This window comes from Dendrobium catenatum, unplaced genomic scaffold, assembly GCF_001605985.2.
Source record: "Dendrobium catenatum unplaced genomic scaffold, ASM160598v2 fragScaff_scaffold_193, whole genome shotgun sequence".
Lineage (NCBI taxonomy): Eukaryota > Viridiplantae > Streptophyta > Magnoliopsida > Asparagales > Orchidaceae > Dendrobium > Dendrobium catenatum.
The window spans coordinates 158,959-175,356 of record NW_021318655.1 but is presented as its reverse complement, the minus strand read 5'-3'; positions in this window follow the sequence as shown (position 1 = coordinate 175,356).

The window sequence follows — 16,398 nt, the reverse complement described above, 5'->3', positions numbered from 1 at the left end:
CCTTCTCTTTTACTGTTGCTAGTAATTAATAAGATTAATGTTACTAGTATACTGATGATTAATGTTGTTACACATGTATATGAATACATATGTTACTAAAAAAAAAAGAGATTAAAAAAAAAAGAAAAAAAAAAAAGAGAGATTAAAAAAAAAAAAAAGAGAGGATAAAAAGTGGTGGAATGTTGTACACATCCTTTTCCAACATCATCGCCACCCGAAGGTATAATCTCCAAAACTCATATTTCCCATTCTCGTTGTTCGTGGCGGATCGGGGAACCACCTATACGCGCTCTCGTAGCACGGTAGGAGGGAGCCCGGTGCAACACCTACGACGAGATGGGTAATCACCTAAAACTCTGATTTCCCATTCTCATTGTTCGTGGCGGACCGGGGATCCACCTATATGCGCTCTCATAGCACGGTGGGAGGAAACCCGGTGCGGTGCCTACGATGAGGCGGATAATCACTTTAAATCTCATTTTCGGTGTTTGCGGCGGACCGAAGAACCACCTATACGCCCTATCGTAGCACGGTAGGAGGGAGCCCGGTGCGATACATACGAAGAAGTGGGTAAGCCCTATACATGCTCTTGTAGCGTGGAGGGGAGATTCACTTGTGTTCTTTGTACGGTTACTTTTGAAGACCCCATACACGCTCATGTAGCATGGTGGGATGAATGATGCACGACCCGGTCTCCCCTGACACCTACCATACACGCTCGAGTAGCATGGTGGGATGGCCCAGTTTCCCGTGGTTTTCCCCTAAACGGGGGAGACGCCGGGAGGCTGCCAAAATTTTTGGTGAATCATGGACAATACTTGGGCAAAATGTGGACAATTTGAACTTGAGCTCATATTTTAATTTGAGCAAATAAAAGGGCTTTATTTCAATTTAAACAATAACTAAAGTTGCAAATCAAATGAGATGAATAAAGACTTGAACATTTTGACAAAGTGCAAGAGGACTTGATTTGGGACTACAGTGGACATGAACTGAACTCATACTTGAACAAAATTCGGACAACATGGGACTTGATTTTGGACAACAGAGAATTTGAACTTAAGCTTAAATCTGAATAAAGTGAAATGAAATTGAAAGGAGAACTTTAACATTAAGTGAACCATAACTTTGAAATTGGAGAAAATAAAGATGAGCAATCAATAAGGAGAATGACTTGAATCATGCTATCAAATTCTTAATGAATGTTGAAAAATGATTACTTCAATTGAAATATGAATGAATGATAATATCAAACTCATCATGTACATCAAGCTATCTTTGAAGACAAAGGGGCTCGTAATTATAACTTGCTTACAAGTAACAAGAAGATTGTGAAGGACATGGCTTGGTTCCAAGGCCATGGTGTGGGGGTTTTGTACCATGATAATTTATTTGTAACATTGAATTCAATTCATTCCGAATCAATAGTGAATGAGAATTATTAGACATGGGATGATCTACGTACAAGTTACAAGGCAAAGATCTTTAATAGACTCAAGAAAGCCATGAGGATTGGAGTGCAACTTGCCAACTAGTATCAAAAGCTAGTGTTATCGCTCATAACATGCGAGCAATGTAGAGGATGAAATGACACACTTGCAATCAAACTATATGAAGACTTTCAATCAACATTAAGGGATTCTCTGATGCATAACAAATGCCACACCCTATAGTTAATGTTAATGTGAAGTCAAATATAACCTACCTTGCAAGAAATGAAGGATATGAATACACCTGCCTTCTACGACACAGCACCAAGGTGCGATGAATGTAACAATGCTCCCCAACCTGTGTCAAAATATAATTAAAGGCATTCACCCCCATAAGCAATAGAAATCAAGAAGGAATACACAATTTTATTGCAGTTAAGCATGCAAGATTTCTCAGCGAGTGCAAGAAGCATCATGACTTCCCTTTAGTCAACAATACTCGACTCAAGATAAATATTGTGGCTGCCTACACATGTTGAAGGTCAACACACAATGAATATGATAAGATGATTGATGGATGTGTGAGACAGATGTCACAATGAATGTAACCCATTCAACAATCAACCTCAGTTCATAGATGAGCTCATTTATCTGTCTACAGGCAGTGGTGAATTTGTAATGGATGCAACACGCGCATGATGACTTTGTCAAAGGGCAGGAATTCAGAAGAGAAATAACATTTCTATCATTAACAATGATTCCAATCCAAGAAAACACATTGATCACCCATAAACAGAAAGATTCAATGATATTATAGAAGGCCAATCTCACATTCCTACGACCTAAGCAAGAGATTCCTTAGTGCACTACGATCCACCTGTAGAAAGCAATGAATAGTGCACGGCAGTCTACCTGTACGAAGTAGCAAACAACTCTATTCAGAAGCTGCTACGCCATGCCACCAGATCTGCAACATTCGTACAAGCAGACAGAAGGCATCCACAAACTACGATACCACACCATCGGATCCACAACTTCTATGCAAGCGGACAGAAGGCGTTCACAAATATTTCAAAATACTCCTGTACGTGCACCGTAGTTTGTATACACGTAGGTACACTAAAAGGGGTAAAAATAATTATAAAACCCGCAAGGGCCCCGGCGAGCATGTTATTGGTACACACGTGATGTCTAGGGATGCTGCGCGGGTTATTAAATTTATACCCGATCCTCCTTAATAGGTAAAAAAAAGTCGACAGGGTTTAATTATAAAATGCCCCAAACACCTGCATGGGTTCCGGCAAGCGTATTATTGGTACACAAGTGACGTCTAGGGATGCTGCGCGGGTTATTAAATATGGACCCGATCCTCCTAAGAAAATAAATAGGAGTCGATAAGGTCCGATAAATAATTATAAAATGCCCCCAAACACCCGTATGAGCCCCAACGAGCGTGTTATTGGTACACACATGACGTCTAGGGATGCTGCGTGGGTTATCAAATTTTAAACCCGATCCTCCTTAGCAGATAAAAAGAAGTCGATAGGGTTTAATTATAGAATGCCCCCAAACCCGCAATGGGCCCCGACGAGTGTGTTATTGGTACACATGTGACATCTAAGGATGCTGCGCGGGTCAACAAGTGAATTCAGATTCGAACTCGATCCTCTTATGCGGATCAATAGGAGTCGACAAGGTTCGAACCTTCAAATAAATACACAGTTGTGTCAACTGGTGTGTTTATTTTAATCCATTTATATTAGGCCTTCAAGGCCTATAATCTAGAGAATTCACTGATAAAAGCACGAAGCCTATAAGAAACCCGTTCCTCTATTGACAGCTCGACAGAGTTGACAAGGTTCATCCATAAACTGTAAATATTTTCAAATGATCCCTAACACCCCGATGATGACCGTGTTGAACAAAAATATCAGCCGGAGGGGTCTACAAATAATTTTAAATGTCTTCCAAACTCAATTTCAAATACCCACAAAAATCCAAAAAATTCTCAAAATCCTAAAACCCCAAAAATATTTAAAATTGAAATCCAACTATCGAACACTTAAAGCAAAATCCATCCACCCTTCGCAACAGTTTGCCGAGGTTGACAAATTTAAAATTTACTCTAGCTCACAAAGATCCAAATGCCTAGTCAAAAATATCACTAGGATCCATTCTCAAATAATCTCCTGCCAATAAGGATGTGGTACGTGTCCTCTAACCGGCAGTTTTGCCGCAAAATGGCACTGCAGGTAAACAGTTATGACCCGAGTGGTTTTTCCGCCAGATGACACCACGAAATAGTGGTTATGGCCAGAGCCAATACGTTCCTTATTGTCATCAAATCCTTGAGATATGAATCAATAGGATATAATCGATAGGGCACAAAGCTCTCTGCGAGCTAAGGTGGATTCAAATTTGTCCCCTTAGACAAACATCCAACCCTAGTCTACAAGGTCCCCTTGGACGAAGCAACCCATGGCTGCCGACAAGGATCCTTCTGTCAGGTTGGGTCGACTACCTCCTCTGACTAAGTAGACCAGGGACCATGATGGCCCAGGACGACGGAACCATGGGATCTTGATCGGGTCTATCATCCATTCCCCCACCATCCGCTTTAAGTGCAAGATGGTGTAATTTTCATTTTAAATATCAAACTTTTCAAATTCCCAAATCCAAATCCAGTTCTCAAAAATCCAAACCCATTGTTGCTACTATATGCCAGATAACACGTATTTTATACGTATCTGATTGACGACTAGCCTTAATCGAAAGTTCTCTCTCGTGATCAGGAGGGGTAATTAACTATAGGGGCTTGCGCCTATAGGATACCAGAACTTAGATCATAAAGTCCTCGCAAAATGAGGGCGAAATATCTGGGAAGTGTCTTATCTACAAACCCATCTGCCTTCCAAAATTTACCCCGGAACTTATTCCATTAAAACTCCCTTGCCGAATAAAAAGAAAAGCGGGTGGAGGCCGGGGCCAAATTTTTGGAGCCCACATGTCCTTAAAGATTGGGAGCATTTTAAATATTTATTTGGGTCGATATAGCATCTCATGCCGAGATCCTAAATAAAAATTTAAAATTTCTTACCAAATTGCTGCTAAAGGAAAGAAGAATGGATGATCCTCCGTAAAATGAATATGCCATAAGGAAAAAGTATAATTTGAGCAAGATACAATCAATACAAGAGACAATAAAGTCCCACCATATGATGAATCTATAAATCTCAAAAAAATTCTTAACAATGCCTGCATATATATGACAGAAATATCACATCCATATATAATTATGGCAAATAAAAATGTTGACCATATATAGAAAGGCTATAAACTAAATTAATTGTGGTGTCAAAAGAGAATAAATGGTGGTGATATTATCAACCATCATCAATTTATAGAGTGATGCCCTAGAGATCTAAGTACGAAGTGATCTATCACTATCCCATGGATCTCTACTTGACCAAGAGAAAGTATGTCAACTATACTGAAGATTACGAATGCATCTAAAAAATCTTGAAGGCATTGAGATGAAATTTTGGAGATCCACTAAATGAAAAACTTAGTGTGACATCCAAATAAACTTTTGGAGATCCACTAAATGAAAATCATAGTGTGACATTCTAATAAACTTTTGGAGATCCACTAAATGAAAATCTCTATGTGACATCCAAAGTAAATATTTGGAGATGCATAGGGTTAATCAACATGCAATAAATATGATTTGATCTAGACATGTACACTATTTGTTGGGGGGCATTTGTTGACCTTAATAAAATATAAAAAATGAAATCAATGCATACATGTGAAGCAGGCTGTCCATCTCATAAATCCTGCAAAAAAATCTCATTGCCAACTACAGTGTCTCATCCTACTACTTTGTAAATGGAGCCGAATCTAATTACCCATCACTCGCATGCGTAAGTCACTTCGATTGCTGCCCATTTGCATCAATAAAAAGAGAAGGACTGGTGCTTCTTCGTCTTTCTAGCAAAAAGCTTCCACAATCAAACTCCTCCTCTTCCCGTAAGATTCTGATCTTCCTGAAAGCTTTTTTACTCTATCTCCTCAAATCAAAGCCTCCCTCAACCCTGTAGCCTGACACTATACTTTTCCCTGCCCAACCCTTCGACTCACACACACACACACACACACACACACACACATATACACACACACACACACACACACACACACACACACACACACACACACACACACACACACACACACACACACACACACACACACACACACACACACACACACACACACACAGAGAGAGAGAGAAACTTACCCGCCTCTTCCTCATCAACTCCAGCTGAAATCTCACACTAACCTCCCGACTACTTTAGAAGATTAGGTATACACCTTATTTCATTTTGTTTCTTTTTTTAGCATTAGATATTATTAATTATTATTATTGTTTTTATTATATATATAATGTAAAAAAGAAAAGAAATTTATACAAAAAAAGAAAATAAAAGAGAGTTTTTTTTAAAAGGAAGAGAAAAAAATGCTTGCCTTGATTTTGTGCACTCTTTAGTCGTCGCCACACAAAGGTATAAATTTGTAACCTAAAAATCCCACTCTCAAGGCTTGCGACGAGCCGGTAAACCCCTTATGCACTATATAGCATAGTAGGGAGGGAAACTGGTGCGATGCCTGTGACGAGGTGGGTAATCCTTGGAGCTCTCATGTAGCATGAGGGGGATGAAAAATAAGTACCCATACGTCGGTAAATCACTATGTATTTTTTCAATAGCTGGCCAAGACCCCAAAGCGCTCATGTAGAAGCTTAGGGATTGAAGAAAAGATAGCTTCAATGTCTATAGGCATCTACCTGAATCGCCCATGTGGCATGGAAGGGAAGGCTAGTCTCCTAAAGTATACATTAAATGGGGGAGATGCCGGGAGGCTGCTGGATTTTTTCAATAAAAGTAAGGGACTTGCCGCCAAATAAAATAGGACTTGGAACAAACAAGGGACTGTATTTGGACTGAATTATAACATCAAATGAGCTAAATGGAAAATTGAACTTAATAAAATTACACAGGACTTAAACTTGACTTGAATAATAGGAGGCTTTTGGACAAAAACTTAAATGAATATAAGTATGTGATTTCAAATAATAAATGACTTAAACAAATTTATGCACTATTTAATTTGAATGATCATGCAAAATTTAAACTCAAATAAACTACAGGTTACTTAAATTTGATAGTGGATCAGATCTGATTTGAACTGAACTCAAACAAAAATGACAATGGACTTGAACTCAGACTAAAATTTGGACTTTAGCTAGACTTGTGAACCTGAGTTTGACTCAAAGGAGTTAGCATTGAACAAATGATAATGTACAACATTACACGGGATTCATCACCCCCATAAGATCATGAACACGAATTTGACACTTGCATAAATACAATAGTTCATTTGTATATGAAGAAAGATCTATGAAGAATTCTTATGTTTGTTGCAAACTATATGTGAAAACAAAGAATTAGCAACCATAGCTTGCCTATGAGAAATGGCAAGGTTAATAACGATGTGGTTTAGTCACAAACCTTGACTTGAAACCATTAATAATGATATGACTTCCTTTCTATGATCAACACTAATCAAAGATGACATATAAGATAGGTGCTAATGGAATAAATAGAATATTTTTGAGGATAAAAGACTTGAAAGTTCAATCCATTTATAACTGATAAGAAGTCTGTAAAAGATGTGACCTGATAACAAAGTCATAATGTGGGCTTATAGACCACACCAATCGACTCATTACATTGAATCTAATTCATCCTTAAGCAATATCTAATGAGAATTATAAGACATATGGGCGAGGAATGGTACAATTAAAACAACTCAAGTTTTGAGTTCTCAATCAAAGTGATATGAATGAGTGATTAAATGGAGAATGTGGCAATATGCATATAATTAACAAACATATCAAGTGATTCTCATATTAATCATGTAAGAAATTCAAAGAACTCAAATGAATATCAATGGAAAAATGCAATCAATTTCTTATGATAATTGAAGTTTATACGCATTACTCGTAGGAAATAATCAACATGGATATGAATGATTGCAATAAAAAAGGTATAATCATGCAGCTTGAAAGTTGTATAAACAAATGTGTTAGCATTCCTATCACTTGCAATCCTCCAATATCAAGCAAGTTCAGTTTTCTCTCCGAAAAGCAGTAATAGATACACATGCAAGTGCAACAATTTGCAAATCATTGGAACACCTCTAGCAAATGTAAAGCACCTACAAGTTGTTAATAGTAAAAAACATGATAGTACCCCAACAGTCAAATCCATCCAATGGAAATTAAATACATCAATCATTTATAAGTGGGAGCAGATGATGTGCAAAAAACATAAATATAAATCTCTACAAGCTATTATAATAGAGAGAAGATCTGTAGTACGTCTTCCAAATATCCAAAAATGCCCCCACACATGCACTGTAATATATATGCACATAGGTATACTAAAGGAGTAAACATAATCATGACCCACATGGGCCATGGTGAGCGTGTTGTAAGAACACACGATGTCTAGGAATGCTACACGGGTTCATAATTTTGAACCCGATCCTCATTAGTAGGTAATAAGAGTTGATAAGGTTCATCAAATAATTATAAAATACCCACCAAACACGTGCATGGGCCCCAGTGAGCATATTATGGTAGTACATATGACATCTAGTGATGCTACGTAGGTTAGTAAATAAACCCAAGTTCAAGCCAGATCCTTCTATACAAGTAGATAGGAGTTGACACGGCTCTAATCATTAAATAAATATACGACCTTAAGGTTATACGAGATATTTATTTTATACATTCATATTAGGCCTTCAATAAAGAAAGTTCACCAATAAAGGTCCAAAGTTTATATAATCTTATCCTCTATCGGAAAGTGGATGAAGTCAATAAGGTTTGACCAATAAAATAGAAGTAATCCTAGTCACCCCAATGAAGGCCGTATTGAATACAAATCTCAATTGGAGGGGTTAATTCCATATACATTCAAATTTCACATAGCTATCCAAAATCAAAAAATCCCAAAAATTAATCAAAATCTAGAATATTTAAAATTAAAATTCAACCCATCAAATACTTAAAGAATAAAATTCATCCACCCTTCGCAACAGTTTGCCGAGGTGGACAAATTAAAAAATACTTCGGCTCACAAAGAATTAATGCTTAGTCAAAAAATATCACTAGGATCCATTATGTCCTACATATAAAGATGAGGTACATATCCTCTGACTATTGGTTTTGTAGCCAAATGGCACAATAAGATAAACGGTTATGACCTAGAGCCCTCTGAACTTAGTGGTTTTACCGCTAAATGGCACAACAAAATACTAGTTATGACCAGAGTCAATACGCTCCTTAGTGGCATCAAATCCTTGAGATATGAATTAATACGATATGATCGATAGGGCACAAAGCCCTCTATTAGCTAAGATGGATTCAAATTTATCACCTTAGATAAATATTCACCCCAGGTCTACAAGGTCCCCTTAGACAAAGCTACCCATGGATGACGATAAGGACTCTTCTATCAGGTTGGGCCGACTACCTCCTCTGACTAAGTAGACCAGGGACCACGATGTACCGAGATGACAAAATCATGGGATCTTGATTGGGTCCATCATCCATTCTCCCAGGATCTACTTTAAGTGTAAGATGGTGCAATTTAAAAATTTAAATATCAATTCTCCAAGCATTTCGAATGCCCATGCTGCTACTATATGCCAGATAACACATATCTCTATGTATCTGATCGACAACTAGCCTTAATCGAAAGTTCTCTCTCGTTAGCAGGAGAGGAAATTAACTATAGGGACTTGCTCATATAGGAAACTAGAACTCAGATAAAGTCCTTACAAAATGAGGGCGAAATCTTTGGGTAGTGTCTTATTTACAAACTCATCTGCCTTCCAAAATTTACCCTCGAACTTAAGTTTGTTAAAACTCCCCCAAAAAAGAAAAGCATAGCGAGAGGGGGCCGGGTCTGAATTTTTGGAGCCTAGAGTGCCCTTTTAAGTCTGACACATCAAACACTTCTCAATGAATCGAGAGACGTCGTGGGCCAAATGAGGCCATTAAAATTGAATCTGAAGCTGTGAAAGAGTTCTTTCTTAGCCAGCATGAGCGGCCAGGCTACCATACTGAGTTTCTTTTATGAGGTGCTAGTGTCAGGAAGAATTTAGTATGCAAAAGTAATTCGCCTTATATAAGAAACAATAATGAATTTTGGAATCACCGCTGGGTTGGCAATTAGAACTGCGTTCCCAAAAAGGAGTAAACGGGGCATCAGTAGGATACAAACTATTCATTTCTTGCAAGCCAGTGATTTCGGTTTCTAAGCGGAAAAGCATAGCATCTCTCCTACTAAGTGTGTCAGCTACCCTGTTGAGTTTTCTAGCCTTATGTTGTAAAATGAAGGTGAACCTTTGAAGGAAGATGACCCAACGAGCATGCATATGGTTGATATGTTTTTTATTATTGATATATTGAAGGGCTTGGTTGCCACTGCATAAATAAAATCTATATGAAGTAGATGGCGCTTCCACTACTTCAAGGCTCAAATGACTACATACAACTCCTCATATGTCGACCATTTTTGGCGTGCCAAGCATAGTTTCTCACTAAAGAAATCAATATTTTTTGTTTCCTATGAAAGAGAAGCACCTATTCATATGGAGGAGGCATCAATATTTACATGAAATGGCTTCTCAAAGTTGGGAAAAGTTAAAACTGGAGAAGAACATGGTGCCTATTTCAGGGTATCAAAAATGTTTTGTTGTTAAGTGCTCCAAATGAATTTGTTGGCCTTCAAGCAGTTTGTTATTGGAGACATGATAATGTTGAAGTCCTGGATAAATATTCTATAAAAATTCACCATCCCGTGAAAGCTTCGTATATCAACTAGAGATTGTGGCCACATATGGCTTTAATTTTCCTTGGATCTAGATCCATGCCATTCTTAGACAGGTTGAAGCCCAGGAAGTGAACCATAGGAGATGTGAATTCATAATTAGATAGATTTAAGTAGATCTTGAAGTGTCATAGGTTTTGAAGAATGTTGATTAAGTGGATGATGTGATATGTAAGGTTAGTACTAAATACAAAAAATATTATCAAAATAAGCAACTTCAAGTCTTCCCAAGGAAAGGCTGTAACACCTCATGCATCAACCCCATGAACATAGAAGGAACATTACAGATTCCGTAGGGCATCACCTTTCACTCGTATAATCCATCGCATGGGAGTATATGGATATGGTGATAGCCACTATGCAGGCCCAACTTGGAAAACTGGGTAGCTCTGGATAGGCGGTCAAGCAAGTTGGACACTTTGGGAATAGGGAACCTGTATTTTATAAAAATCTTGTTGATTGCTCTGATATCAATGCACATATGCCACCTATAGTTCTTCTGAGGAACCAACAAGGCGGGCACGACGAAGGGGCTTATGTTATGTTGAATAAATTGTTTGTTAAGCAATTGTTTAATAATAGATTGCAGAATTGAATATTCCTTAGGACTCAGGTGGTATTGTGGGTGGTTTGGAAGTGTGGCCCACAAATGAACTCTATGTGATGTTGTATGAAGGGTAGTGGGGGCAGTTTGGATGGATGGTCTGGAGGGAGGACATCCATAAAATGATTTAGTAACTCTTGGATTTTTCTGGGATAATGTATGTTTGAGGCTTCCTTGTGGCTGTCAGATACCACTAATGCCAATATGGATTGACAGTCTTGCCTAAACTACACAAACAACTTGCAAGATGTGGTGTATACTACCTTTGAATTGTGATCAGGATTGGGCATTGTGGTAGTGTGGGGGCATAACCCGAGTTTCCTTCCTTTCCATTCAATCTTGTAGACATTATGTTGATAGTTATAGATAGAATCAATTTCATACTGCCAAGGACTGCAAAAATGAGGTGGCAAATGTCCATGGTGATCATGTTGTAGAGAACTTTGCAGCCATACTGTTTACCCCAATTGACAGTGTAACGTGGCAAATATCGATCACTATCACCACGTGGCACATATCGGTCACTATCACCACCATGCCATTTTTAATCCAACTAATCCTGTATGGGTTCTAGATTGTTGGTGGTATTCAATTACAAGGCTTGCACAACAGAGCATGAGATAAAATTTTCAATACACCTAATACATCACACACCTTGCCTTGAATGGTACACCTGGTTTTAAAGAAAGCATTAAGTTTGGATGGAGTCAGATTCATGGGAGCTAATAAAAGTTTTAGGACATGAAGGATTGGCTCACCATCATCACCATGGACATCTTCAACACCTGCTTCAGATTCATGCTCGATAGATGTGTGTTCTCCCTCAGTGTGCATTTCTCTTTCTAGGAGTTGAATTCACTATAGATTTGGACCCTCCTTTGACTGGTGCCTGGGCTGAAAGCATCTGAAGCACTTTAAAGTACTGGACTTACTATATGGATTTTCCTTTTTTGAGGGGGCTACCTTGTTCTGACCTCTGGTCTCTGTATTTACTTCTGAGGTTTGGCTTGGGAAGTTGTTGGTAGCAGTCCGGGAGGCTTGGGGTGGTTTAGGTGTTGAAGCATTTCCCTTGGTGTGTTTAGCATAGGGTTATGGATATATCTTTCGAATGGAATGGTTGCGAGAATGATAGAGTAGTTGGTTCTCAACTTATAAGGTGAAGTTGATGGCCTGAGAAAGAGTCCAAAAAAAATTTAATTCTAGTTTATTCTGTATTACATCCTTCAGGCCACCAATTTATCCAGCAATGAGTTGATTTTCAGATTCATGCAAATTGTTTCTGGTGCTCAAGCAGAAGAATACGTCTATATACTCACTCACCGAGCACTGACCTTGAGAGTAATGCTGATACTGTAAGTACAACATAAGTTCATAGTTGGTAGGTAACATATGGCCCTAAGCAACTGCTTCATGCAAAACCAACTACAAATTGGTACCCTGTCCTCTCAACAACGAGACAGAAGTAATTATAGCCACCACGCACTGGCTCGACCCTTCAAATGGAAAGCAACATACTTAACTTGCTTCTCGGTGTTGATTTCCATATATTTGAAAAAGGATTCAACAGTTCTCTCCCAATCGAGGTAGTCTTTGATGTGTAATCGTCCCTCAAAGAAAGGTGTATCTAATTTGACTCAAAATTCGGCCTGTTCTCCAAGTCTCTAACCATGAGGTCTCGAACGTTTGTAATATCCGAACTATCCTTTGTCTTCGAATTTAGTTAATTCATGGTGTGGTTGATAATCAACCTCTTCTTTCAAATCCAACACTTGGTACCCACATGTCTATTTTTCCTATACCGTCTTGCTCGACCCAGCAGAACCCTTGGCACCAGTGCCTGAACTAGTTGTTGATGACCTTGTCCAGTAACTGTACTGATGGAATCTTTGAGATCTAACATCTTAATGCATAGTTATGTTGATATGCAGTAGAAGTCTGCACCTCAACTCATTTAGTTGCTGGCCTGCGCCTCGGAACGACATCCAAGCTCCAATAATCGTCAGGAGCTTTACGAGAACTCTCCGCAGCCTTTAGCTCGGTCGCTAGCTCTGATACTAAACTAATGTAACATCTGGAAGCTGGTTATCGAAGCTAACCTACAAGATAATTAAGAATACAACAAAAATAATGGAATAGTAGCAGAATATCAATTTTGTATATCCTTTAGCTATGTCTTTATGTGAGGTATATATGTCTACCAACCAACTTGAGTGAAAAGGAAAGTAAAATGGGTACGGACATAACAGAAAAAAAGTAAAGAACGATTGGGGTAAAGGAAAATGATTGCGGTGGTGAGGTAGTGGATAGAATGCTAATATCTGATGCTTTTGTGGACTATGATAGTCCACATCAATGTAGTTTTTCTTTTTCTTATTTTTTAGTTGTGCTTTTGTATCCAAAAGCTAGTGAATTCTTATCATTCAGGAGATTGGCTAGGAGGAATATGCGGCTCTTGAATCTATGCTGAGGGTTAGGATATTTGTATGGCCAGTGTGAGGAATTTAAAGGCCGCATGTGGGTTGTACCGTCATAACAAGGTGTTGGTGTCAATGGAGATGTGGATGACAGGATATTATTTTGTGCGAACACCGGACGGGAGAACCATTTGGCTCTGTGCTAAGTATCAAGCGCGGTTACATTTTTTGTGGCGACATGGTGCATTTTTGTTGATCTCCGGATGAATCCAGACCCGCACATAATAATTTTTTGTGGATGACAAGGAATAAGTAGCGGTGCTGGTTGAGATTGTTTAGGAGAAGTGGAGCATGGTGGGTCTCACAAAGAGTCTACTAGTGACTCCATAAAGACGTCTTTAATGGGGGGTCTTCAACTGGTACAGTGAGGAGTTGGGGTTAAAAACAGAACAATTATTTCCAGGATTTTAAAAATTGAATTACTCCTTAATATTTTTGATCATTTTGAAATCCTAAGCTCAATAGGTATGTTTGATTTGCTAAGGTTATGAATTTTTTACCTTGCCTCCCTCTTCTTTTGTATTTTTTTTTCATTCATCTTTCAAGCTTTAATCTCTCACATCTTTCGAACTGGCCAGCGGCCCTCCTTTGCTATTTTTTCATGGATCAATCTCAATTCCACGCTTTGATTACCTGTCTGCCACCTCCTCGCCTATCATGCCCTGCCATCAACTGGAAGGGGCTTTTTAACAACTCATGCCTACTCGTTCAAAGAATTCTTCCTATGTTACATTCCATCTATTGAGGGTAAAATTTTTTTCCTGTCAGGGAAAAAATCTAAGATGGTGACATGTACTAAATATGGTTGTTGGAGGGGCCATTGGTAAATGACCATTTAATGAAAGTTAATGAATGTAGATACATCAGTACATAAGTTAATGTTGATGTTTTCCATCTACTAGAGATCAAGCATAATATGAATATTGTCGAGAGTGATTAACAAAAAAAAATTCAACTTTTCCCTCAGAAGAATAGTTTTAAAAATTTTACATTCTTTTTAATAGTTGGTTATAATTTAAATTGAATTCGTTATCAGTTTTGTTTACCCATTTAACGGCTCAGGCATAATTCATCCACAATATTTTTGCCACTTCATCCACTAAGAAAATTTTGATTACTTTCATCTACGCAGCTAATGGTCACTTGAGTGGAAACAACTTTGGGATAATCTCAATAATTTTACTAAGAACTTATTGGATCTTTGGATTGTACAAAGAGATTCCAGTTGTGTAAGAAACACTGATGAAATATTAGAGGAAATCTTTCTCTTTCTAGGCTCTAGGACTTGAATGATTGTATCTTCAATTCTAGGATGAATGAATCACCACATTATGGTATTTCTTATAGATGGTACAATAATTAGATTCACAACCCCATTAGTTTTCTTCTGGATTGTGTTTTTACAACAACACATGGATGAAGAAATTTCCTCTTTCTCATTATGCAATAATGAGTCCTCAATCCTCTAATCATTTTCCCATTTTACTTTAAATTGATCCTCCTATTTCAACCTAAAAAAGATTCATATATAAGACGTATTGATCTAACTCCTGCAACTTCTTAGATCATATGCAGCATGCTTGGAATATTCCAATCCAAGGGGACCCTATTGATAAGTGCAAATTATATATTATTTATATTTTTTATTTAAGTGAAAATGTGATATTTTAGTAATTTTTGTACATATATGACTAAAAAATGCCAGGAATTCTAAGGAACCTACAGCATCATAGCATTCGTTGAAACAACATTGTAACGTCACCTTCAATACCACCGAGGCAACATAATTTGGATATTGCAGCATCAAGTTCTTTGTTTGCGAGCGATGCGGCGACAACACATCCAGTATTGCAAAATTTCCAATGCCAAGATGCCAACAAGTCAGCTTGACAGCACCATATTCTCTATTTTTAAATGTTGTGGCACTATAATCTCTCATGCCTTGGTGCAATTTTTGCCACTCAAGTGCCACAGTGCTCAAATATCCACAGCATCGCAGCGTTGTCATTGAAACATCCAAGGGCCACATTTTCTTAGCAAAAGGACACTATTGTTCACTAAGTAACCATTCCACGTTAGCAAGCTACACGAACGAGCAAACAATTTAGTGCCAGAGCTTTAGTTTACTTCAAGGGCGTCGCGTTTCCACTCTTTCAACCATCGCAATGCCAGTTGCTTTTTTGTGTTTTCTTATAAATAGTTGTGATGTTATGCTTGTGAGAGAGTTCTATTACTTGTGTAAAATTCAGTTGTTTTTCAAAATACTTCTCTTGTTCTTTCTTATAGTATAATCTAAGGGAATGTATTAGGGAATTACAAGATACAATTCATTAGAGTGTTTAGCCTATGTTTGTTGATGCAACTCTGTATGTTTAGGGAGAAGGATTGCATAAGAGATGTTTTGAACCGTTCTAGTGATACCACTCTCTTATATTTTCACTTTTCCATGAATTTAAGAAAAATGAGTTTGCTTGTCATTTATACTATGTCTAGCTAATTCTTTTATTTAAGATTGATGATGTAAATAACTTGTTAAGTACTAATGAAGACTCTTATTCTATAGTGTAAAGGTGTTTTTAATATTCTCTTTTTTTATTTAATGCTCATATTGACCATATGTGTAGTTAAAATATAATGTTACATAGAGCCTCAACAGAGGAATATAAGAGCAACCAGGAGTATTAAGATACAATATTTGGATGCCTAGATATAGGATGTTAAATATTCTAGGTTCTTAAGAAGATATTATAACTGTAGGAGATTAGTAGATATACTTTCCACCCCTACAAGCTCAAAAGAGATATGAGGATCAATGCATATATTATGAATCCCATCTACAATTAAGAGTCTCATTAGGAAAGATATAAAATTTACATTTATTAATCCAAAACACTTTTATTAAACATTTTATCAAAATTTTTATTATT